The sequence below is a fragment of the Neophocaena asiaeorientalis genome, unplaced genomic scaffold (genome assembly GCF_003031525.2).
Source record: "Neophocaena asiaeorientalis asiaeorientalis breed wild unplaced genomic scaffold, Neophocaena_asiaeorientalis_V1.1 scaffold472, whole genome shotgun sequence".
Taxonomy (NCBI): domain Eukaryota; kingdom Metazoa; phylum Chordata; class Mammalia; order Artiodactyla; family Phocoenidae; genus Neophocaena; species Neophocaena asiaeorientalis.
Window position 1 is genome coordinate 218,143 of NW_020174426.1, and position 24,589 is coordinate 242,731.

At 39.7% G+C, this 24,589-nt stretch overlaps 1 non-coding gene across 1 annotated transcript; it reads right to left on the minus strand.

Annotated features, from left to right (window-relative positions):
- Positions 1-17,508: 17,508 nt before the first annotated feature.
- Positions 17,509-17,615, minus strand: LOC112407441 (U6 spliceosomal RNA). The gene has a single exon (XR_003004743.1). It is a non-coding gene; the product is annotated as a U6 spliceosomal RNA (small nuclear RNA).
- Between the last annotated feature and the right edge of the window lie 6,974 nt (positions 17,616-24,589).

Sequence of the window (24,589 nt, forward strand, 5' to 3'; positions counted from 1 at the left end):
TGTTACTTCTCTAAAATGAGCTAAATATTAATTCCTTTTCATGGTCTTTTGTATACTACTGTGATGAAGTAACAGGCAACAGGATTTTTGTTAAGTAAATGTCCATATCCTCTCCAAGGCTTTAAAATCCCAGAGAACATAGAAATTTATTAAAATAGGTACTTGAGCTAAAGCATTTTGAACAATAGTTATTTATTGCCACAGTATAGATGCTTCTGGGAAATAGACTGGAGTGATAGTTTATATTTTTCATTTAGGTCAGGGATCTTTTTTAGCTGTGTGGTAGTTTGGTTTTAAAATCATTCTAGGGGACTTCCCTGGTGGCACAGTGGTTGAGAGTCCGCCTGCCAATGCAGGGGACATGGGTTCGTGCCCTGGTCCGGGAAGATCCCATATGCCGTGGAGCGGCTGGGCCCGTGAGCCATGGCCGCTGAGCCTGCGCGTCTGAAGCCTGTGCTCCGTAACGGGAGAGGCCACAACAGTGAGAGGCCCGCGTACCGCAAAAAAAAAAAAAAAAAAAATCATTCTAGGAAGGCTTTTAGTTTTTCTTTTAGCAAGGAGGTTTGTGTTCCTAGTCTGCGGACATCTGTAGGACTCACATAGCAATTGCTAATAGCAAGTTGAGGCTAGGGCAGTCCTGAGGTGCCCAGAATAGATTGCTCTATGTATCACTCTTCTCTAGATTCCTAGAGTCACAATAGTAAAAAGAAAAGGTAGACCAAATATTTTGGTTTTTCGGTTTATCAGTTTTTCTTACCATTAGTCATATTAGGATATTACCTAATGGAAAATGAAGGGTAAAGACAAAAGTCAGCTTCAAGTCTTTGAGTAACACATTTCTATTTACTTTAGTATGCATACATGCATAGCCTGCCTTGTTCCAAAAAGAATTAAATTTTCTGTATTTTTTATGGTCTGAGTAAGACTTACTTAAACATACACTTAGCAGTCTCAAGTTGAAATGAATCTGGCTTCCAAATGGTATGTACTTACTCCAGCAATCCTGCCACTGTACCACAAGGTCTTGTTACACCTTTAGGGTTTGAATATGCTCACTGGTCATAAATCTTTATCCTTTGATGTTAGAATCAATTTTTGGCCTTGGCTAAAAGTCATTGAGTGCCAAGCCTGGTGAATAACCTGGATAGGCAGTCTGGGTTGTTAGAGCTTTTGGTTTATTGTTTTTGACTCATGAACTGTGAGCCAGCACGGCTTCTGAGCCACAGTTAACTCCTGGTTATATCCAGCAGCCTTGAACAATGGGTCCGATTGACTCTTGGTCTTTGTGGGATGCTCCTACGTTAGCAGTGCCATTGAGATCAAATAAACAAGTTAACATTGTCCTCACTTGTGATTTTGATATGAATGTTTTCTTGGGTTTGGACTGTAACAAAAGTTTTCAATTGCAAATTTCATGTTTTCAGGTTATAATGAAAACTTTTATTGTTAGCTCTAGTAATTTTCTTAAAACGTCATTTTTAAAAGCTATTCGTGAAAGATCCAAAGTAGAGAACAGCTTGTAGCTTTGTCACTTAGTGAAAATGTTTGGAACAGTCTTCACCAACTTTATATTTATTTATTTGCCACTGTCTGCTCACCACCACCACGCCTCCCCCCATGCCAACTTTTCCTGTCTTCTGATTTTCCTGTGTAATCATTCAGTTGGATGAATCAGATTATTACTTTGACAGCATTTTATAGATGAGGAAACAGACTTAATGAAAGATGAGACTTACTTAAATTTGAGGAATCGCAGATACTAAGGAGTCAAAATTCAAATCTGAATTTTCTGACTGAGGATTTCTTCAGTACATAACGCTGTCATGATGGAATCGGTTCTACTTTCTTTAATTTTCTTATAGTAATGTGAAAATTATTTCTCCCCTTTATTTCCATATATTTTACTTTTGGATTTAATGCCACACAAAATTAAATGTTAGTTTTTTTCTCAATGAGGTAGTTTTAAATTTTATATTGACATGGAGCTTATACATATATTCATCTCAACCGATTGGTGTTTTGGCCTTGAAAATAATTGTTGCATATGAAAAAGTAACAATACATTCCTCCTGTGCCTGTGCCTTTGTTGTTTGCCAGAAAATTAATTACATTTTATAGTCATATTTTGTGTTTGTATTGAAACATTAGTTTGTTAACAATGTTAGTCATGATGATCATAATGTAGCTGTAAAAGTCACACTTAAAAGTTTACTATGTAAGGGGCTTTCCTGGTGGCGCAGTGGTTAAGAATCTGCCTGCCAGTGCAGGGAACACGGGTTCGAACCCTGGTCTGGGAAGATCCCACGTGCCGCGGAGCAACTAAGCCCGTGCACCACAACTACTGCAGCCTGCGTGCCTGTAGCCTGTGCTCCACAACAAGAGAAGCCACCGCAGTGAGAAGTCCATGCACCGCAATGAAGAGTAGCCCCTGCTCACTGCAACTAGAGAAAGCCTGCGCTCAGCAACAAAGACCCAACACAGCCAAAAATAAATAAATTAAGAAAAAAAGTTTACTACGTAAAAGTATTTAGTGTTCTAATAGTTTGTCTTTTAAATTAATTTGTACATTAAAATTAGGTTGAAGCATAAAGAGTTTGTTAAATATTATATTTCATGTATGATGGTATCGTCATGTGCTTGTGAGTTGAAGAAGTGATCATTTTTATTTTGGAAATGTTTTAGACCTGTATAAATGTTTGTGTTGTATTCTAAGTTTGGATTGGAGGTGCTTAGGTCACCTGCCACTGAATTTGTTCCCAGGGGAATGTGATATGCACGGTCACCTCGACGCCTCTGTTGGTGGCAGTTTCATTGGAAAGAGTGAGTGTTGGAGAGCAGTAGGTCCCCATATAAAAATTAGAATACTTGTGGGAAAGGGGGCTGGTTTTTACCAGGAGTTTCCTGTGACCTGTCACTGCCTGCTGATAAGAAAGAGTTTAATAGCTATGCTCCAAGTTCTTATAAGCAAGTGTCCCATTAAACTCTCTGCCACACACAAATGCTCAAAAGCTCAGTGGGAATATTTATATGAAGGGTTGTGTGTTGGCTGCCCATCCATTCTGTCATATTCTAAATTTTATGATTGTATTAAACTAAGCCATTTTGGTGACCCGCATTCCTGAAAGGCATTGTATCAAAATGGGTTATGCTTCTTGTGGGATGAAGGGGGCATTACATCTCTCCTGGTCCATGGTACAACATAAGAAAAGGTTAATATTTCTAATTTTTAAAAGTTCCTCTTTAAGGTAATTATAGTGTACTGATTTTCCTTAACTAGAAATAGATAGGTTAGCTGTAGTGTTCTTTTAGGTTCTGATTTTTTTGGTAGGCCTTAAAAAATGACAGGGTAAAGGGTAATATCACAAAGAAATCATTAAGATTTAGTTAAATAGAAAAAATTATAGAACATCAGAGCACTGAATCTCATATTTTAAAGATCAGAAAACTGAGACCTAACAAGTTTCAGCATCTTTCCCCAAAACTAACAAGGGCTTGGGATTCAACCCAGGTTTTATGGCTCCAGGTTCAGTCCTGAGATTATTACTGAAATTATGGAGAGAAGATGCTTGATACTTAGGTTGTTTAAGGAGGAGTAAGCTAGAAGAGAAGGGTGTACCCTTTGTCAGATGGTACAGGAGTTGGGAAGAATGATGATTGAGAGCTACCTCTCAATCTGGTATTGTTATCAGCAGCTTTTATTGCATGCCTCCTGTGTCAGGGGCCTTGTGTTTCAGTTCTTAGGAGTAGAGAGAGGAAGACCTTGCCATCAAGGACTTGTGGCCAATGGGAGAGAGAAGGGAAGATCAACCTTTGCAAAAATTAGAAGTGATAGGCATGATCAAATGACCTCTCAGGTCTCCTTCACCTCTAAGAATCTGTGATTATTATTATTTTTTTCTTTTCTTTTTTTTGGCCTCACCACGCAGTTTGCGAGATCTTAGTTCCCCAACCAGGGATTGAACCTGGGCCCTGGCAGTGAAAACGTGGACTCATAACCACTGGACCACCAGGGAATTTCCTAAGAATCTGTGATTGTTTTGCAAGATGCCAGTCTCTGGACTACTCTCTCAGGGTAGAAACTGTGGGACTGTGTTTTGGCATGTGGGATAGGTGAGGTTTTCTTCAAAGTGTGAGGTATGATAGAAGAAAGTGCTAGGGTTTCAGTTAAAGAAAGTTTTATTTGTCCTGCAAATAATAAATGTAAAGCTTCACAGTAATGAATACAGATGCAGTTTTATCCAGTCAGCAGTTGACTTTATATTTACAAGGTTTATTACTTTTCTTTATTCTTAATTTCTGAAAAGTTATTTTACCAAAATCTTTTTTTTGTTTCTTGCGGGCTGCGTTGGGTCTTCGTTGCTGCGCGTGGGTTTTCTCTAGCTGTGGCAAGCAGAGCCTGCACGTCATTGCGGTGCGCGGGCTTCTCATTGCGGTGGCTTCTCTTGTTGCAGAGCACGGGCTTAGGTGCGCAGGCTTCAGTAGTTGAGGTGTGTGGACTCAGTAGTTGTGGCACACGGGCTTAATTGCTCCGCGGCATGTGGGATCTTCCTGGATCAGGGCTCGAACCCGTGTCTCCTGCATTGGCAGGCAGATTCTTAACCAGTGCGCCATCAGGGAAATCCCCCAATATCTTTTTCAAAATGGTTAATAAAATGTGAAATTCTTAAAACAGGAGTTTTATCCATCATCCTACTTATGGGGTATATGGAAAAGATTTCATTCAAAAAATTATGTAGGTGAAGTGGAAACGTGTCTTTAATTTGTTTAACGTTTGCTTGATTTTTAAGTGTATTTTTATCACACACATATATTTATTTTGCTTTTTTTTTTAAACATCTTTATTGGGGTATAATTGCTTTACAATGGTGTGTTAGTTTCTGCTTTATAACAAAGTGAATCAGTTATACATATACATATGTTCCCATATTTCTTTTGCTTTTGTAAAAAATTTATGAGAGAGTGGCATGGACATACATACACTACCAAATGTGAAATAGCTAGCAGGAAGCAGCCACGTAGCACAGGGAGATCAGCTCGGTGCTTTGTGACCACCTAGAGGGGTGGGATAGGGAAGGTGGGAGGGAGATGCAAGAGGGAGGAGATATGGGGATATATGTATAGCTGATTCACTTTGTTATACAGCAGAAACTAACACACCATTGTAAAGCAATTATACTCCAATAAAGATGTTACCAAAAAAATTAGGTAATGCTGTTCAAAATGTTGAGATGGGAGGAAGCCTTTCGTTGAAGGGGCTTATGCGAAATTTGCACTTTACTTGGTAGTATGGTGCTCTCCCATCTGAACCGAGTAGTCACTCTTAAGAATGGGAAAGTCAACCTCTGGGGACAGTGAGAATAGTAGCCCGACCTCCACCTGTCCCTGCAGAAGAGGGACGTTGGAGGAACAAGGGCCTCCATTCCCGGGGCCTGCAGGAAAAGTCCTCAGGGGCAGCCAGTCCTGTTAGGGCAAGAAACAATTCTTTTAGAGAGTTGGCAGAGGATGTAGAGAATTGCTGAGGATTCTTAAGTTCCAGTGGGCATTGAGGAGGGGTCCCCGAGGGTTGGGCCAGGGGCTGGGAAAATAGGGCAGATTAGTGGTGCTGGTGATGTGAATAACCCGATCTCAGTGGGCTGAACAGGGTCTGTGAAGGTGGCAGTTCTAAGCTGAACAGGTGCTGTTGCTGGTTCCTTGGTGGTGATGAAGGGTGTGATGGAGGGCCAAGTGAAGACCCCTTGAGGGAGGCAGGCTCTGTTGGGTGCCTTTGTCTCCTCTCTCTTCAGCAGGGCTGGTGGAGAGTCAGCTGGGGAAGGGGCTAGGGCGACTCCTAGGCTGGGGGTTGTCAGCTTATTCTGAAGGCCTATTTATTTGGTAATTTTGTTTGCTTTTATAGGTGCAGAAAGATTATTATACTGTAGTAGTGATTGGGTTGAGTTTTGTTGCTTTCGTGTTTAATGGGGTTTTTAGCTTTTTAGTCCCTTAAAACATCCTGCCCAAAATGCTAGCATGCGGTAGTGTCTGCTATGAATAAAAAATGGTCAAGAAGAATTCCGTCCCCCTGAACAGCCCTTATTCTTTAACATCTTTGGATATTGCTTGTGTTATTTCTTCTTCCTAGAATGTTGTTCTCTGCCTGGTGAACTGCTGCTCAGTATAAATACCACCCCTCCTAGCTGTTAGGTGCTGAGTCCTTTCTCCTGCCATTGTGCGTGGACTTACTCTGTTTTCATACTGCTAACTATGTATTTTAGTGAGTTGATTATGTTGTGTTCTCTTATTTACTCTTACATCCCTAGGCCAAATATAGGTGCTTAGAAAACACTTGTCAAATAAATACTGTGATAAGGGCCAGAACTTTGGATCAAGCTATAAAAATAAAAAAGTAATTGATACTTTGGTACACAATACACAAAATTAACTCAAAATGGATTATAGGCTTAAATGTAAAACTACAGACTACCAGAAGAAAACAGGAAAAAAATCTTTGTGACTTGAATTAGGCAAAAATTTCTTATATAGGATACGAAAAGCAAGATTTATCTTTAAAAAATTGGACTTCCATCAAAGTCTTCTGCTTTTTAAAAGATGCTCTTAAGATAACAAAAAGAGAAGTCACAAACTGACAGAAAATACTTGCAAATCACATATCTGATAAAGGGCTTTTATCCAGAATATATATAGAACTTTGCAAACTCAGTTAAAGAATGGGCAAAAGAAAAAGACCCCAATGAAAAGGTGGATGAAAGATCTGACATTTTACTAAAGAAGGTATTTAGACAAGCACATAAAAGATGGTCCATTTTATCAGTCATTAGGGAAATGTAAATTACCAGGAGATACTTCTCCCCAGGTTCGTAGTGGTTCTTAACATAAAGAGAAACTGTGCCAAGTGCTGGAGAGGACGAGGAGACGTTCCACCCCTCACGTGCCAGACTGTGTGACCCACTCCTGCGTTTTACCCAAACGAAGTAAAAACTTACATGTTCATACAGAAACATGCGCTCGAGTTTTATAGCAGCTTTTTTGTTAGTTTGTTTTTGGTTTTGTTTACAAGTGCCAAAGACGGGAACTGTTCAGATTTCTCTCAACTGGTAAATGGATAAACCAACTGTGACACATTCCATGCAGTGGAATATTGCTGAGCAATAAAAATAAATGAGCTACTAAAAATAAATAAAACTGTTGCAACAAATGGATGGATCTAACATGTATTATGCTTAGTGAAAGAAGCCAGATAAAGAAGCACCAAGACTGTACAGTCTGTGTGTGTGTATTGGAGAGGAGAAGATGCTGGGAGCTAATGGAACTCTGCTGTATCTTGTTGTGGGGCTGGCTCCAACAGCTGTCTGTTTCTCACAGCCTGCAGCACTGAACACTAAAGGGTGGATTTTACTGTATGTAAATTTTAACTTAATTAAAAACGAAAAGGAATTGTACAGATGATTTAGTAAAGGTTTTGTTGACTGTATTGAAGCTTGATAAAACTTTGCTGGCTTGGAGGTAACAACAGTTGGCCAGAATGTGACAATCTCTGAAGGCCCTTCAGGTGACTGCTGGCGAGGTCCTCTGTGTACCAAATCTTCTACAGCTGGAGCCGCAGGCCAGAGGGTGTTGGCACAGTTTGTGGAATGAGATGGTCCCTCTGTCAAGGGAAGCCAGGGTCTTTTGAAAAATCCACAAATGTTGAATAGGACGACATTTAGTGAAGTTTATTGAGGAAAGTGCAGCAAGACATAAATGTGTTGCTCTGCACCCTACCTTGTGTTTCCAGCAGTTGTTACCACGGTGTGTGGTTTCTGCCAGTATGTTACTGAACTCTGTAAAACTAAAGATCTGTGATTGGCAGTTGATTTGCTATTTCTAACAGTCCATTTGTTTTTTTAATTTCTAAAATAAAATTGGTTTATTTCATTTTGATAGTTTTGTCACACTAGTGAGTTATGGTTCCTGAAGTTTCCCTAGAGTTTGCCCAGTGGATGAGGGAGGGGCTCAATAAGTATTCTTAGTCTGTACATTTTTAAGTTAGTTTATGACACTTGAGCCCCAACCCACCATAAATGTTATTGTGACCCCCCTGTAACTATTATGAGAAGCAGTATGTAGTAGTGGCTTCTGGAGCCAGGTTGCCTGGGTTTGTCTCTGCCATTTGTTTACTAGCTGTGTGACCTCGGGCAAAGTTATCTACCTTCTCTTAGGCCTCTGTTTCCTCATCAGTAAACAAGGGTGATAATTACAATACTGACTCCATGGAAGGTTTGTGTGGATGAAATGAGCTAATAACGGGAAAGTCCTCACAAGGGGTAGCAGGCAGGGAGCTTGATATCAGTGTTAGCTGCTGTTGTTATTGTTGTAGTTGTTATTATTTTTATTCTGTGTCAGTGAGTAGCTGCATAAGCATTCCTTAAATGTTGAAATACGAGGGTGACTATGATGCTGTTTCTCCTTTGGCTTCCTGAGAGTAGATTTAGTTCTGGTAAAGTCAGCTGACTTAAATCCTACTTTTTGTTTTTATTTCCCTGAAATTCCTCTATCTTATATTTCACTGCATATTGGATTTTTAGGAAACATGCTTTATACATTTGGGATCTGCCTCCTAAGTACTCTTATATAAACTAATTGGAAACAATTTCTTGCAACATACCCTCTTCTGTGTTTAGAGGTACAACACTAGTTCATTGCCTTAAGAAGTATGAGACAAAAGTAAATGTCTCTCTTAAGTTAGAAGCCAGGGAATGTGGTTTTAAATTGAGATTTGGAAACCTTGTTAAATTTAGAGGACTGAATACTGTAAATCAGAAGAACATCAACTTGTTTGCTTCTGTGTGTACAGTGTCACCTCTGTAAAATTGTGTCTTTTATATAGAGAAGTGCTCTCCGCACAAAGCTCTGTTTGTCAGAGTATTTTGAAGACGTTTGTTAGGAAGCAGTTGTGGAATGGTTTGTGGAAATGGCTATGAGGTTTCAGAGTGTTCTCGTGCTCTTCAAATTCATTCTTCAGTAGGAAAAAATAAGACTTGTCTTTTAAGCTTGATGGTAGTAAACCAGTTTACTAGACTTTTCTATTTGTGGGGTTAAATTCAGTAGGGTTCATTAGAGGCACTTTAAAAAACCTTGAACTGATTTGCTAGCAGCGTTTATGTCCTCTGTACTGAGAATTTGAGGTAACTCTTGCAGTCCCTCTTACTACCTTGAGTGAGGCGCTTTCCCCGTGGACTCTGAACCGTAACTCTCCATTTCCCCTTCCCAGCGCCTGGTAATCTCTGCTCTATTTTCTGTGTCTCTTAATTTGCTTATTCTAGGTATTTCGTGTAAGTGGAATTATACAGTATTTGTCCTAATGTGTCTGGCTTGCTTCATTTAGCATGTTTTGAAGGTTCATGCATGTGTAGCATGTGTCCAAATTTCATTCTTTTTTATAGCTGAATAGTATTCCATGAATCCAATAATTTAATAATATGTTTAACCCAGCATATCCAAAATAGTATCATATCAACATGTAATCTGCATAAAAGTATTAATGAAATACTTTTCATTCTGTTTTGTGCTGAGCATCTGTTCAGGTTTGCCACATTTCAAGTGCTTGGTAGCTAACGGTCGCTAGTGACTGCTGCACTGGGCAGCGTAAGTCTAGATAAGGGAAGGATTACTTAAGATGGTTAAGCAGGGGCTTCCCTGGTGGCGCAGTGGTTAAGAATCTGCCTGCCAATGCAGGGGACATGGGTTCGAGCCCTGGTCTGGGAAGATCCCACATGCCACGGAGCAACTAAGCCCGTGAGGCACAACTACGGAGCCTGCACGTGTAGAGCCTGTGCTCCACAACACGAGAAACCACGACAATGAGAAGCCTGCACACCGCAAAGAAGAGTAGCCCCCGCTCGCCGCAACTAGAGAAAGTCCACGCACAGAAACAAAAAAACCCAACACAGACAAAAATAAATAAATAAAAAAAAAAAAAAAAAAAAAAAAATTTTTAAAAACACCAAAATTTTTTTTAAAAAAAAAAAGATTGTTAAGCAGCACAAACTTTTTCTTAAAGAAGAATATTTGCTGAAACACAGTATTAGAGATTTTAGTCATCAGCTGTAGAAAAAAAGGGTTTTACAAAAATGATGGAGGTCCAGGCATAGCTCTTCCTTTGTTTCAGATCTCACACAACATAGGAACCTTTAGAGGAAGAAATATTTCACTGTGAATTTTTTTTTCACCAGAACCTCTGATGAGAAAACCTAAGGAACTCTTGACAGGATTTTTTATTTGATTCGCACCGTCCTAAATACAGTGCTGGTAAACATTAGGTAATTAACATTTTGAGTAGAAAAATTTGAATAATGAGGTGAACTGGAACAGAAATTTGCAGTGGGTGCTGTAGGGCTTGATGAAAACTCTTACCCAAACTGGAATTTTTCCTTTGCATTCCCATTCTTTGAACTCTGGGGTTTGGGCCTGATGCATGTCAGTCACACACTCTTCCAACTTCTTGGGCTGTCAGGAAGTCGGAGCACATGTGAAGACTGGAGGTGCCCCCCGGCAGCCCTGTTGGATGTGGCTCTGTTGTGTGCTATGTTCCCTGAAGGGATTGGATTAGGTGTGCATCGTGACCCCAGTGCAGGTGGTCTAGCATCTTGTGGTTGGGGTAGCCTGGCTAGAAAAAGATGAATTGGAATAGTGTAATCGCTACCTCAGGAATTTGGATTTCTGAAACTGAGAGATTAGGTCAGTTTGGGAGTGTCAGTATATTACTGTAGATAATAATAGCATTCAGTTCAGAGTTTTATAGACCTGGGGCCAAGTTCTGTGTCAGCCACTTAATAGCTGGGTGACTTTAAACATGTTACCTTATATTTTAGGCTTTTACCCTCCTTTACTCATCTATAAAATCGAGCTGATGTTTGTATCTACCTCATAGTGTTTTTATGAAGATACATACGTAATCCCTGTCAAATTGCCATCATAATACAAAGCAAGGGTTAATGTTTCCATTGTAATACAGAGGAGCCTGGCATACTTTTTTTTTTTTTTTTGCGGTACGCGGGCCTCTCACTGTTGTGGCCTCTCCCACTGCGGAGCACAGGCTCCAGACACGCAGGCTCAGCGGCCATGGCTCACGGGCCCAGCCGCTCCGTGGCATGTGGGATCTTCCCAGACCGGGGCACGAACCCGTGTCCCCTGCATCGGCAGGCTGACTCTCAACTACTGCACCACCAGGGAAGCCCACCTGTCATACTTTTATATTCCGTGTGCAAGCCACAGTTATAGAACTTACCACTTGGGAAAGTACAAAACATATGTTCAAAGAGAAGCAGATGTACTGTGGCAGTGGGACCCTTGGAAGAGAGCAGGACCGGCACTCTTCATGAGCATTGATGTAGGATTCAGACATTCAGTTGTTACAGATAGTTCAGGGGAAACTTTATGTACATTGTGAGAAACTACCTACCAATAGTTTTCTCAGCAGTTTAGAATGAGCCAGTTAGAAGGGTGCATATATAGTGACATGGCGGACTGTATGGGACAACACAGAAAAGCAATAAGTAAAAAGCACTGTCTTAATCTGGAGCCCTCAGTGCAGAAGCAGACCTTCAGCTACCTTTCAGAGGCCCTGAGAATATGGGTGTAGTGCCTAAAATGAAAGGCTTTAAGGTAGCCAAGAAACTTTGTATTATCCTCAATGTGAATGTTTCAGTCCAGGATGGTTTAAATGAGGTAAGGAATCTTTCAACTGTGAACACATGGCTGTCAAGAATCACTCATTCCGGGACTTCCCTGGTGGTTCAGTGGTAAAGAATCCACCTTGCAATGCAGGGGACGTGGGTTCGATCCCTGGTCAGGGAACTAAGGTCCCACATGCCGGGGGGCGACTAAGCCCGAGTGCCACAACTGCTGAGCTTGTGTGCCTCAAGTAGAGCAGGCGTGCCGCAAACTACAGAGCCCACGCGCTCTGGAACCCCTGCACCACAATTACAGAGCCCACACGCCCTGGAGCCAGTGTGCCACAACCGGAGAAGAGAAAACGCGCATGCCACAACTGGAGAGAAGCTCACGCACCACAGTGAAGAGCCCTCATGCCGCATCTAAGACCCAGCACAGCCAAAAATAAATAAAATAAATAAATAGGGCTTCCCTGGTGGCGCAGTGGTTGAGAGTCCGCCTGCCGATGCAGGGGACACGAGTTCGTGCCCCGGTCCGGGAAGATCCCACATGCCGCAGAGCGGCTGGGCCCGTGAGCCATGGCCGCTGAGCCTGCACATCCGGAGCCTATGCTCCGCAACGGGAGAGGCCACAACAGTGAGCGGCCCACGTACAGCAAAAAAAATAAATAAAAAAAATAATAATAAATCTTTAAAAAATCACTTATTCCTCGAAGCCCTGGTAGCTGAGGTTTACCTGTATTTCAGGGGAGTAAATAAGAGAATACGTGATGAGAGCAATGGAAAAAACTAAGAGGTGACTAGGTAGTAATTTTAAGATGCACAGTGTTCCACTTTTGCCCTGGCACATCTTTCATTAATTATTCTGGTTAAAAACATTTTTTAAAGTTGTGATATCTTTCATGCATGTGTTACATGAATTATGAATGTAAGTTTAGGGAACAGTAAAATAGGCACCTGTATACCCACACCTTAACTCAAGAAACAGAATACTGTCAGTCCAAGTAGTACCCCCTGCTGCCACACCTTGTAGTCTCAGTCCAAATTTCAGACTGAGTTAGACTTTAGAAAAAGGTGGGTAAACAGACAAGTTAAAATACTTCAGTAGGGTAAAAAAAAAAAAAGAACTTTGGTAGGTATATTTCAGTGGAAACTGAGGAACTATTTTGTTATTAAAATGGATAATTGCGTGACTGGAAGGAAGTTATTTTTCAAAGAAAAAAGCAGGAGTAGAATTTCTTAACTCTGTTCTTGAGCCATTTTACACTGACCTCTGTATTGCTGTGGTTCTTTTGTGGAGAGTGCTTCTTGCTTTGTAATTGCACTGGCACTTTGACCACATGCCTTCCTCCTTTGCATGGTCTAACAAAAGCACCTAATGATTCAGATGGCTCTACTTAAAATTTTTTGTTTTTATCTTAAACTGTCATGTATGGGATTCTGTTTTTCTACAGCAGTAGTGTATCTTTCATAAGCATGCCTTCTCCGTTTGTTGAGACTTGCTCATTTGGGGCTTGCTAAATTAATTACCTATATTTTTAGATAGGCTGTTTTTGTTTGTTTGTTTTTTGCGGTAGGCGGGCCTCTCACTGTTGTGGCCTCTCCCGTTGCGGAGCACAGGCTCTGGACACACAGGCTCAGTGGCCATGGCTCACGGGCCCAGCTGCTCCACGGCATGTGGGATTTTCCCGGACCGGGGCACAAACCCGTGTCCCCTGCATCAGCAGGCGGACTCTCAACCACTGTGCCACCAGGGAAGCCCTAGATAGGTTGTTTTTTTAGTTTACCAGTTTATTTCAGCACTTTTATTTTGTTTTAAGAGCCTGTTCATGATAAAATTAGAAGGAGCAGACTGAATTTAGTTTTTAAAGCTAGTTTTAAATGACCAATTTTGTACAACCTCCATGAGATTCCCTTTCTTATGATAGAACAGTGTCAGAATATTCAGCTGTTGTGTTTTTTCCCCTTCAGTATAACACTCTCACAATTCCAACAGAACATTGCTTTGACCTTGATTAAACTGTGAATTTTATTTGAAAGTGAAAATCGGCATTTTGGAGACTATTTATAATGGTGTGATGGCAGGCTTTTTGTAGACTCTCCATTTGAAAGCCATGTAACTACAAAAGGGGTCTATTTTATTTTATTTAATTTTTAAAATGTTCTCCTTTGTATTATTTTAAAGTTTTACTGTTTTGCCTTTAAATTTAGATCTGAAATCCACCTGAAATTATTTTTAAAGTATTAATTAATTAAGTAATTATTGGCTGCGCTGGGTCTTAGTTGTGGCATGCAGACTCTTAGTTGTGGCATGCATGCAGGATCTATTTCCCCAACCAGGGATTGAACCCGGCTCCCTGCATTGGGGGCGCGGGGTCTTACCCAGTGGACCACCAGGAAAGTACCGAAAGGGATTTATTTTAAATGGATATCCTTTGGTAACAGTTAACATTATTTAAGAAAATTATTTTTAATTACGCAGGTAATACCTATAAAAAATCCAAGTGCAGGTAATGGTAAAATCCCCCTGACTGCCATTCCTCATTCCACGTCCCATCTCCAGAAGTGAGGAAGAACTTTTTTTTTTTGCTGCATTGGGTCTTCATTGCTGCGCGTGGGCTTTCTCTAGTTGCAGTGAGCGGGGGCTACTCTTTGTCGAGGTGTGCGGGCTTCTCCTTGAGTTGGTTTCTCTTGTTGAGGAGCACGGGCTCTAGGCGCACAGGCTTCAGTAGTTGTGGCTCGCGGGCTCTAGAGCGCAAGGCTCAGTAGTTGTGGCACATGGGCTTAGTTGCTCCGCGGCATGTGGGATCTTCCCGGACCGGGGCTCGAACGCGTGTCCCCTGCATTGGCAGGCAGATTCTTAAGCACTGTGCCACCGGGGAAGCCCCTTTGTAATGTTTTAAAGATTCATCCATGAGGTAGCATGTATCAGTACTTCATTTTCTTTATGTATGGATATACCACATTTTGTTTATCCATTCATCAATTAATGGACGTATGGGTTGTTTCCACTTCTTGGATATTATGAATAACGCCATTACCAACATTTGTGTACAGGTTTTATGTGAACAGTATTAACATGTTTTCTCTTGGGTTTATAACGAGGAGTGGAATTGTTGGGTCATATGGTAACTCTTGGTTTAACTTTCTGGACTGCCAGATTGTTTTCCAAAGCAAAGGTACCATTTTACATTCTTACCAGCCATGCACGAAGGTGCCAAATTCTCAGTATCCTCGCTAACGCTTGTTCTTTTGATTATAGCCATCCTGGTGGCTATAAAGTGGTATTTCATTGTTGTTTCTATTTGCATTTCCCTAATGACAAATAATGGTGAGCATCTTTTCATGTGCTTATTTGGCCATTTGTATTTCTTCTTTCAAAAAATGTCTATTTAAATCCTTGGCCCAGTTTTAAATTGGGTTGTTGTTTTTTTTTAATTGCCAAGTTGTAAGAGTTGTTTATATATTCTGGATGCTAGTCCCTTATCAGTTACATGACTTGCAAATATTTACTCCCATTCTGTGGATTGTCCTTTTGTTTTCTTGACAGTATTCTTTGATGCACAAAAGTTTTTAATTCTTTTTTTTGGGGGGGGGTTCCCAGTGCATATAAAAGTTATATTTATACTATACTGTAGTCTATTAAGTATGCAACAGCATTATGTCTAAACAAATGTGTATACCTTAATTAAAAAATGCTTTATTGCTAAAACTACCAACCATCATCTGAGCCTTCAGCAAGTCATAATCTTTCTTCTTTTTAATAAATTTATTTATTTATTTATTTTTGGCTGCATTAGGTCTTTGTTGCTGCACGCGGGCTTTCATTAGTTGCCTCTAGCGGGGGCTACTCTCTGCTGTGGTGCACAGGCTTCTCATTGCGGTGGCTTCTCTTGTTGCGGAGCACGGGCTCTAGGCGTGCGGACTTCAGTAGGTGTGGCATGTGGGCTCAGTAGTTGTGGCACATGGGCTCTACAGTGCAGGCTCAGTAGTTGTGGCACGTGGGCTTAGTTGCTCTGTGACATGTGGGATCTTCCTGGACTAGGGCTTGAACCCGTGTCCCCTGCATTGGCAGGCGGATTCTTAACCACTGCGCCACCAGGGAAGCCCCAATCTTTTTTCTAGTAAAAGACTCTGCATCAGGGTTGATGGCTGCTGACTGTTCAGGGTGGTGGCTACTGAAGTTTGGGAAGGCTACGGCAGTTTCTTAAAATAAGACAACAGTGAAGTTTGCCACAATGATTGACTCTTCCATTCACGAATGATTTCTCTGTAGCATGCATTTTACCCATAGTGGAACTGTTTTCAAAATTGGAGTCAATCCTTTCAAATCCTGGTGCTCCTTTATCAACTAAGTTTATGCCATATTCTAAATCCTTTGTTGTCATTTCAACAATCTTATACAGCATCTTCACCAGGAGTAGATTCCATCTCAAGGAACCACTTTCTCTCCTCATTCATAAAAAGCAACTCCTTATCCGTGAAATCTTCTCATGAGATGGCAGCCATTCAGTCACATCTTCAGGCTCCACTTCTAACTCTCGTTCTCCTGCTGTTTCTACCACACCTGCAGTTGATTCTTCATTGAAATCTTGAACCCCTCAAAGTCATTCATAAGGGTTGGAGTCCATTTCTTCTAAACTCCTGTTAATGTTAATATTTTGACCTCTTCCCTGGAAAATCATGAATGTTCTTAATGGCATTTAGAATGGTGAGTCCTTTCCAGAGGTTTACAGTTTACTTTGTCGAGATCCATTGGAGGAATCACCGTCTATGGCAGCTATAGTCTTATGAAATGTTTTTCTTTTTTTTAAACATCTTTATTGGAGAATAATTGCTTTACAATGTTTTGTTAGTTTCTGCACTCTACACCCTCTCCAGCATTTTTTTAGAATTTATTTTTTTAAAAAAATTTTGAATTTTATTTTATTTTTTATACAGCAGGTTCTTATTAGTTTATCCATGTTATACATATTAGTGTATACATATCAATCCCAATTGCCCAGTTCATCCCCCCGCCCCCTGCCGCTTTCTCCCCTTGCTGTCCATACGTTTGTTCTCTACATCTGTGTCTCAATTTGTGCCCTGCAAACCGGTTCATCTGTACCATTTTTCTAGCTTCCACATATATGCGTTAATATACTATATTTGTTTTTCTCTTTCTGATTTACTTCACTCTATATGACAGTCTCTAGATCCATCCACGTCTCAACAAATGACCCAATTTCGTTCCTTTTTATGGCTGAGTAATAATTCCATTGTATATATGTACCACATCTTTATCCATTTATCTGTCGATGGGCATTTAGGTTGCTTCCATGACCTGGCTATTGTAAATAGTATTGCAATGAACCCTGGGGTGCACGTGTCTTTTTGAATTATGGTTTTCTCTGGGTATATGCCCAGTAGTGGGATTGCTGGATCATATGGTAATTCTGTTTTTATAAGGAACCTCCGTACTGTTCTCCATAGTAGCTGTATCAATTACGCTGCGCCGCAGGTAGGATCTTCCCGGACCTGGGCACGAACCCGTGTTGCCCGCATCGGCAGGCGGACTCTCAACCGCTGTGCCACCAGGGAAGCCCCCTCATTGTAGTTTTGATTTGCATTTCTCTAATGATGAGTGATGTTGAGCATCCTTTCATGTGTTTGTTGGCAATCTGTATATCTTCTTTGGAGAAATGTCTGTTTAGGTCTTCTGCCCATTTTGGGATTGGGTTGTTTGGTTTTTTGATATTGAGCTGCATGAGCTGTTTGTATATTTTGGAGATTAATCCTTTGTCAGTTGCTCCGTTTGCAAATCTTTTCTCCCATTCTGAGGGCTGTCTTTTCGTCTTGTTTATGGTTTCCTTTGCTGTGAAAAAATATAGAATGCTTCACGAATTTGCGTGTCATCCTTGCGCAGGGGCCATGCTAATCTTCTCTGTATCATTCCAATTTTAGTATATGTGCTGCTGAAGCGAGCACAAAAGTTTTTAATTCTTACCTTCAATGCATCTATTTATTCTTCTGTTCTTTGTGCTTTTGGTGTCATATTTAAGAAACTTTAACCTAATCGAAAATAAAGGTTTACACCTATGTTTCCTTTTAAAAATTTTATACTTTCAGCCTTTATATTTAGGTCTTTGGTCCAGTTTGAATTAATATTTTGTATATGGTGTGCGACAGGAGTCCAGCTTTATTCTTTTGCATGTGGACATCCAGTTTTGAGCACCATCTTTTGAAGAGACTGTCTTTCCCCATTGAATGACCTTGGCACGCTTGTCAAAAATCAGTTGACTGTAATGTGAGGGTTTATTTCTGCACTCTAATTCCATTGCATTGATCTATATGTCTATCTTTATGCCAGTTCCCCACTGTTTTGATTACTGTAGCTTTGTAGTAAGTTTTGAAATTTATGTGTGAGCCTTGCAACTTTGTTCTACTTTTTTAAGGATTGTTTTGCCTATTCAGGGTCCCTTGACATTTCCATATGAATTTTAGGGTCAGCTTGTTGATTTCTGCAAAAAAAGGCAGTTGGAATTTTGATAGGGATTGTATGACTCTGTAGATCAATTTGAGGAATATTGCCATCTTAGCAATAGTAAATCTTCCAATCCATGAACACAGGATGTCTTTCCAATTATTTGGGTCTTTAACTTTTTTCAACAGTGTTTTGTAGTTTTCATTGTACAAGTCTCTCACCTTGGTTGAATTTATTCCTAAATATTTTATTTTTGATGCTATTCTAAGTGGAGTTGTTTAGCCCTGGAATCTTGAGAAATTTTCTTAAACTTTCAAAGCTTCAGTTTCTATGCATGTAAAATGGAAATATTGAGTACGTACCTTCTCCAGTTGTTGTGGGGATTAAATGAGTTAATTCATATAAGGGGCTTAAATAAGCTATTTGGTTCAAGCTAAATGTTAAATATTAGGCTGTGAACTCTCTAAGGGAAGGAATTTTGCCTTACATATTTTTGTGACATATTTTTTCTTCCCCCTGCTCAGGTAACACCTAGCTCAGTACCTGTTCTTACTGAAGGAGTATAGAAAGGTGGAAAAATTGGACTATATCACATAAATTTCAGTTCCTAAGTTTGAAAGTTAATGTTGGTTAGGAGTTGGGGACACTAATTCCTCCTTATACGCACACATTTTGATATGGCTTGTTTTCTTACACATATAAATAAACCTTGCACAATAATTTTGTCACCTCTTAAGATAGTGAATTTTCTTTTTAAGATGGTTGAGTGGGCCTTGACTTCTTTGGTGAACCCAGAGTTCTTTATGTGCCAAAATGGTAAATGAAATTAAACAGTCTTAATTTAGGACATTGTAAGTCATAATTTTGGAGAACCGAGTAGTTTCAGTTGTATATTAATATCTAGTAAGAAAAACTATCTTTAGGTTAGCGTTATAAAAATACTTCCTTTTTCTGATTACTATTCTCTGATATAATTTCTAAAATTCATATATTATACTAGTAAAATGTACAAGTGATAATTATTTTGTAAGTATAAAATAGAGAATGTTTTAAAACTTGATTTCATGGTGAATAGAGCATTGGATCTCACCCTGAGTGTAACAGCTCAGTTATCTAAGAACTTGTGTTACTTCTTCTGTCTCCCCAACAGAGCGAGGGTTAAGAGTGCCTTTGTTCTGTTTAGTGGCTAGATTAACTATTAATGATACTCTGCTGTGGTGAGAAACCTGTAGACAGTTTTCAGGGATTAATTTCATTACATTTCATTGCTAATAGAAGTCATTGATGGTGAGGCTAATAGAAATAGGAATTTATTTAAACATTCATATTTTCACACTTTAATGCAGTTTTGTATTTGTTTCTGAAATTCCTCAACATAAAAATAACCAAGCATCGGTAACAAGTACTGTGTGATGAACTTAAAGTTTTATGGTGCTGCATACAGTGTTAGGATGGATGATCTGGGGTCTTGGCCTGGTGCAGACACAACCCTAGCATTGGTCTCTTTTGTCTGCCTTCTTGCTTGGTGGCTTCCAGGGGGGTGGGTGAGAAGGAGAATCCCAATTTTAGGGGATTGACCCACTTTCCTTACTAGGATTTGGAAATCAATAACAAGTCTTTCCTTTTAAACTAGCATTTCTTTTGGGTTATAAGTTGCACTCAGAATAATAATTTTAAAACTGACAGAGGAAAACATTTTCTTTAGGAAGTGAAGTTCTTGTAAGTGGCAGCATTAGCTACCTTGAAAGTTTTAAGCCGGAAACCTAACCAGCCTGAGACCACCTTCTTCTCCTCCTCCTCCAATCCCCCGCCAATTACCCCAGCCCGCCCCATTGTAGAGTTTGGAGCATACATATTGTTGTTGGTTGGCATTGTACTATATTCAGGAACATAAAGTAATACTGTTTTGGAACTATAGCAGGAGGAAATTTGATACCAGAAAAAGACTGCTTTTAAGGAAGGCGGGTGAAATTGAGACTTTATTTTGAAAAATAAAATCAGATTTTAGAAGTAAGCTTATTTTATTTAACAAAAGTTCAAGCTGTAGTTGAAAAATATGTACTGAGTTTACTGAGTTTTAGAAGGAAGAGTGGTATCAAGTGCTGATTGTTTCTGACATACATATTCGTATTAAGTTTTATATACAGTTGATCCCTGTGGGTTCTGAATCCATGGATACTGAGGGCTGCCTGTACTACCTCATTTACATAAGGGACTTGAGCATTCGTGGATTTTGTTATCAGCAGTGGGTAGGGGGTGGGGGTGGGAGTCCTGGAACCAATCAGCCCCCCCCACCCCATGAATACCAGGGGGTGACTGTAATAATGTGACTGGATATCTTTTAAGTAGTAATGCAATTGTAATGTTGGATATTTTTGCAGACTATTTAAGAGTATTATTATTTTCCCCCAGTAGTCTCTCATAATCAAATAATTATCATTCCTGAGACACTTAGCATATTATTGTCCTTGCTGATTACTCTTAACAATTACTAACCTTCTTAACTCCTTTCTATATTGTCATTTGTCAGTGGGTTTGCCTGGGATTCTAACATTTCTTTAGTATTGTCCGTCATCTTTGTCTAAAGTTCCATCCTTTGTTTCAGATTTTCAGTGTTCACTTTGCTCTGGACTTGCATTTTGTTTGAATTGTTGGGCTGTATGACCACCAGTGAGAGACTGAACAGAGAAGGCATTTGATGGATGGGGATAGAGGCTGGTGAATATCAGGGACAGTTGTTTGAATGGTCAGTTTATCAGTGGTCATTTTTTGCACAATTTTTGCTTTTCTGTGCATTCTCATCACAAAGAAAACTTGAATAATGAATGCTGGGATAACAGGGACTCCTTTTTAGGCTAGACTGATCTTCAGGATGTTGGGAGCATTTAATCATTGATCTTCCTAGATGTCTCAGAGAGCTTGCTTTACTCCTGTCCCTTTATGAAGAGTCTCTTTTGTGTCAGTCTCTTGAATTTTGAGTCAGGACCTCAATACTTGGTCCCAGATGGTAGTATCATGGATTGACACCTGAGCAGGAAAAGTGTCTGCAGGCCTTCTTGCAAGCTTAAATAGGAGCCCCTTAAAGATACTCGCTTAAGGTGAGAGAAGGCCGTAAGTATGCATTCCAAGGCAGGAGAATCTGTGAACATGTGAAGTAAAGAGAAGTGGTTACGAGTTGGTAGCGAAGGGAGAAATGGAATTAGGGTCAGAGGTTTTGACCGCCAGGATGGGGAAAGGTTAAGGTGGAGAACAGTCCCTCAGAGCACTTGGTATTGTAACTGGGTTTCAAGAGCTGCCCCGTCTTCTGAACAGGATTCTGGTTCTGAGGCCTACTGAGGCATTTTTTTTCCTCCTCTTAACTTCTAGATGTATTCTTGCTGTATTATCCTGTCACCTGAAGTAACCTGAGCACATACCTGTTTCTTGTAGCCTGAAATGGCTCCAAATTTGCCAAGTGAGAGGAAATTTAGTAAATCTGTTAGAATAACACCGATGTTAAAAGGATGTAGGTCTACGAGTTTAGGTAGAACTGTTTGCCCAATTATGATGTCTTATTTAATTTCCATGTCATAAAAATAAGCGTCCTTTGTGAGCTCATGCTCGGTGTTTAGTGATCTTAAAGGACACGGTAGTGGATCCTCTCCATGGGAGCCCTGTGTTACGCTTATTTTGCTATTGCTCTTAGGATTCTAGGTGGATTCAGGACTGCCCAGTTTCTCTTCTAGGGTCTGAATCTTTGAAGCACCTCCTTTACTGGACTATGTTTTGGTAGTAGTTATTGTTCACTGCTATTCCTTGTCAGGGTTCTTAGGGATTGGTTCAGCTGTGGACCCTAAGTGTTCCAGGAGTCTTCAAACTCAGGTTATTGAGTAGAAAATGAAGTATTAGAGATATAGGTACTACTTGCTTATTTATTTGTGAAATAAGGAAATGTGAGTTTAACAGGAAAACCGTAATTCGTAAAGGAAAAGACTGGTGGGATTAATTGCAGAAAAATAAAGTATAGGGCCCTGGATACTGTGAAATATCCAGTATAGATATAGAAAAACAACTAATTTGGGGGACGTATTTGCAGTGTGTGTAGGAGAGCATCCTACGTGTGGTCATGGTAGTAGATGACTCAGGTGATCAGAGGTTCAGGACACTATTGAGGAGCCCAAGGCCCTTAACCAAGGGTGTTTGGAATCATATTGACATGAACATCAAAGCCCCCCAGGACTGTGGCGTTTATTGTGGTAGAATGAACATGGGGAGTAGTCAGACCCTTGGCTGGTATTGATAAGGATTAGATAGGAGTGTAGAGGGAATGCATGGCCCTCAGTGGATACAATGTTAATGTGGTATTTGTGAACATTCCTGAAACTTTCAGTCCTTCTGGAGCTATAAACAGATCTGAAGGTTTGAAAAAAAATGTGACAGTCATGTTGGAAACCTTTCCATGAATTATTTGAAACCTTTTTGGTTTGTAGCTTCCAAAGTCACCAGCCAGAAAATGGTTTAGAGCTTTAACTTTTCTTTCTAATATATGTAAGATGGGCATATACTTCATTAGAGCTATGCAGTTTAATCTTGGGGACTTTCAGCTTAAGTGCATAGATATTATAGAGATACCCTGAAGTGTGAACTTTCTGTCTTTTTGGAATGAAAAATTGCCACGGTGAAGAAGAATTCAAGTGTCACCTCATTCCTGAAGTGGCTAGTTGATAAACCGAGAATAATTCCTCTAGAAAGGAAGGCTGAGACACAGGTTAAAGTTTAATTTCCACATATAATAATATCAATACTACGGTGATAAAAAGGTGAATGTTAAGGTTGGTAGTAAGAAGGAGAAGGTGGATTAAAACTATAGAAAAGCTCTTTAAAATGGAACAGACCTAGTATACCTCATTAGGTCATTCAACAAATATTTATTTAGGATCCCATCCTTTGCTAGGCAGTGAGGGCTTATTACTACGTTCCAAGTACAACACTACGTGCCTTTCATGGGTTATGTCATTAAATCCTTACAACAGCCCTTCATGTAGAATTATTATCCCCATTTTATAGGAGAGGAGATAGTTTATTTCCCCAAGGTCATATGGCTGTTAAAAATGATGGAGAAGCCTGCTTTCAAATCCTAGGCTGCTTGGTGGCGGATCCTGGAGCCTGAGTTCTTAAATGCCATGCTCTTTTTAAACGGGGCGTTACTGAGCATTCACTACGGCACCAGGTGCCAGGCTCTGTAATCCACGTAAGACTCCTCAAGGTAAGTTTCATTATTATCATCTCAATTTCACCACTGTGCTATATGCTCTCCCCATTGGTAGTTTGGCTGTAGCCTGTGGTAGAGTCCATGCTCTCATTAGATATTCATGCCAGCTTTATAATGCCCATTGGATGAAGTTGTTAGCTTAAAAAATTTGGAAAAACTCTTATTTTAACAACGCTGAGAGGATATTTCTGTACAGGCCCATTGTATTTTATGCAACTAATTATTTTCCTTTTTTCCTTTACATTTCATATTCCTTGGATTTCTAGAATCAAGATTCTTAAAACTTAAAATTTGTTTTACCCTTTAAAAAAAAACCCCAAACTATTGAGGTCTACTTTGAAATCCTGAAACTGCCTATAGATTTAGTGGGATTGTGTTTTATATTTGGTATGTGCATTTTTAAGATTTTGAATAGGAAAACACATTTACAAATAGGAAAACAGCTTTATATGTGAAATAGTCTAGATAATAGGACCACATCAGCTTTACTCATGTAAAATTATGTGCTTTATATTAATGGTTAATATTTTAAAGGAAATGTGTTAGGTTTTTTTTCCTTCTCTTTTTCCTCTTTTATTTTTACCTCACCTTCCCTTTTTGTCTATAATCTTTTTTTTCCGAATCAGTATCGGCAATGATCTTTTAATTAAATTGAATTGGCACTTACATTTCTGTTGTAGATAGCGTTGTCAGTCCTCTCCTAAAAGGACAAGTATATTATCTGCTTGTAACTGGGTGTTGCTGTTCACTTGTGCTGTACTGTGAAGGAGGAGGGGAAAATTAAGGTGTAAAACAGAAGTGTTTTTCTAAAGGAGTTAGGGAGTAGATATAAATGTATCTTTAAAGACCATCAGTAAATTATAGCAGATTAAAATATTTTTAGTCTAAAAATTGGGATTCTGGTTTAATATTTCATTCTTAAGTGATAAAAATGATTCACTGAGCCATATTTTTCAGGGCTGATGAAATAGAAGTAGCCAAGGGTTGCCTATCTGTTTATTACAGTCTGTAACTTTATTACCAAGACTTCTTAAATTATCTGGTATGTTCAATCTAGTTGTTAGCATTTTTGGTTTGTATTTTAATTCGCTGCATTTAAAAATCTTCCTGTAGAGCCATGCTAGTTCTACCTTAAAAAAAGAAAACACCCCTCTGCTTGAAAGAAATGGTACTTCCTGCTTTCATAAACAGTCATGTGCATAGTTTAGCAAGGCCTGATGCCTCTGG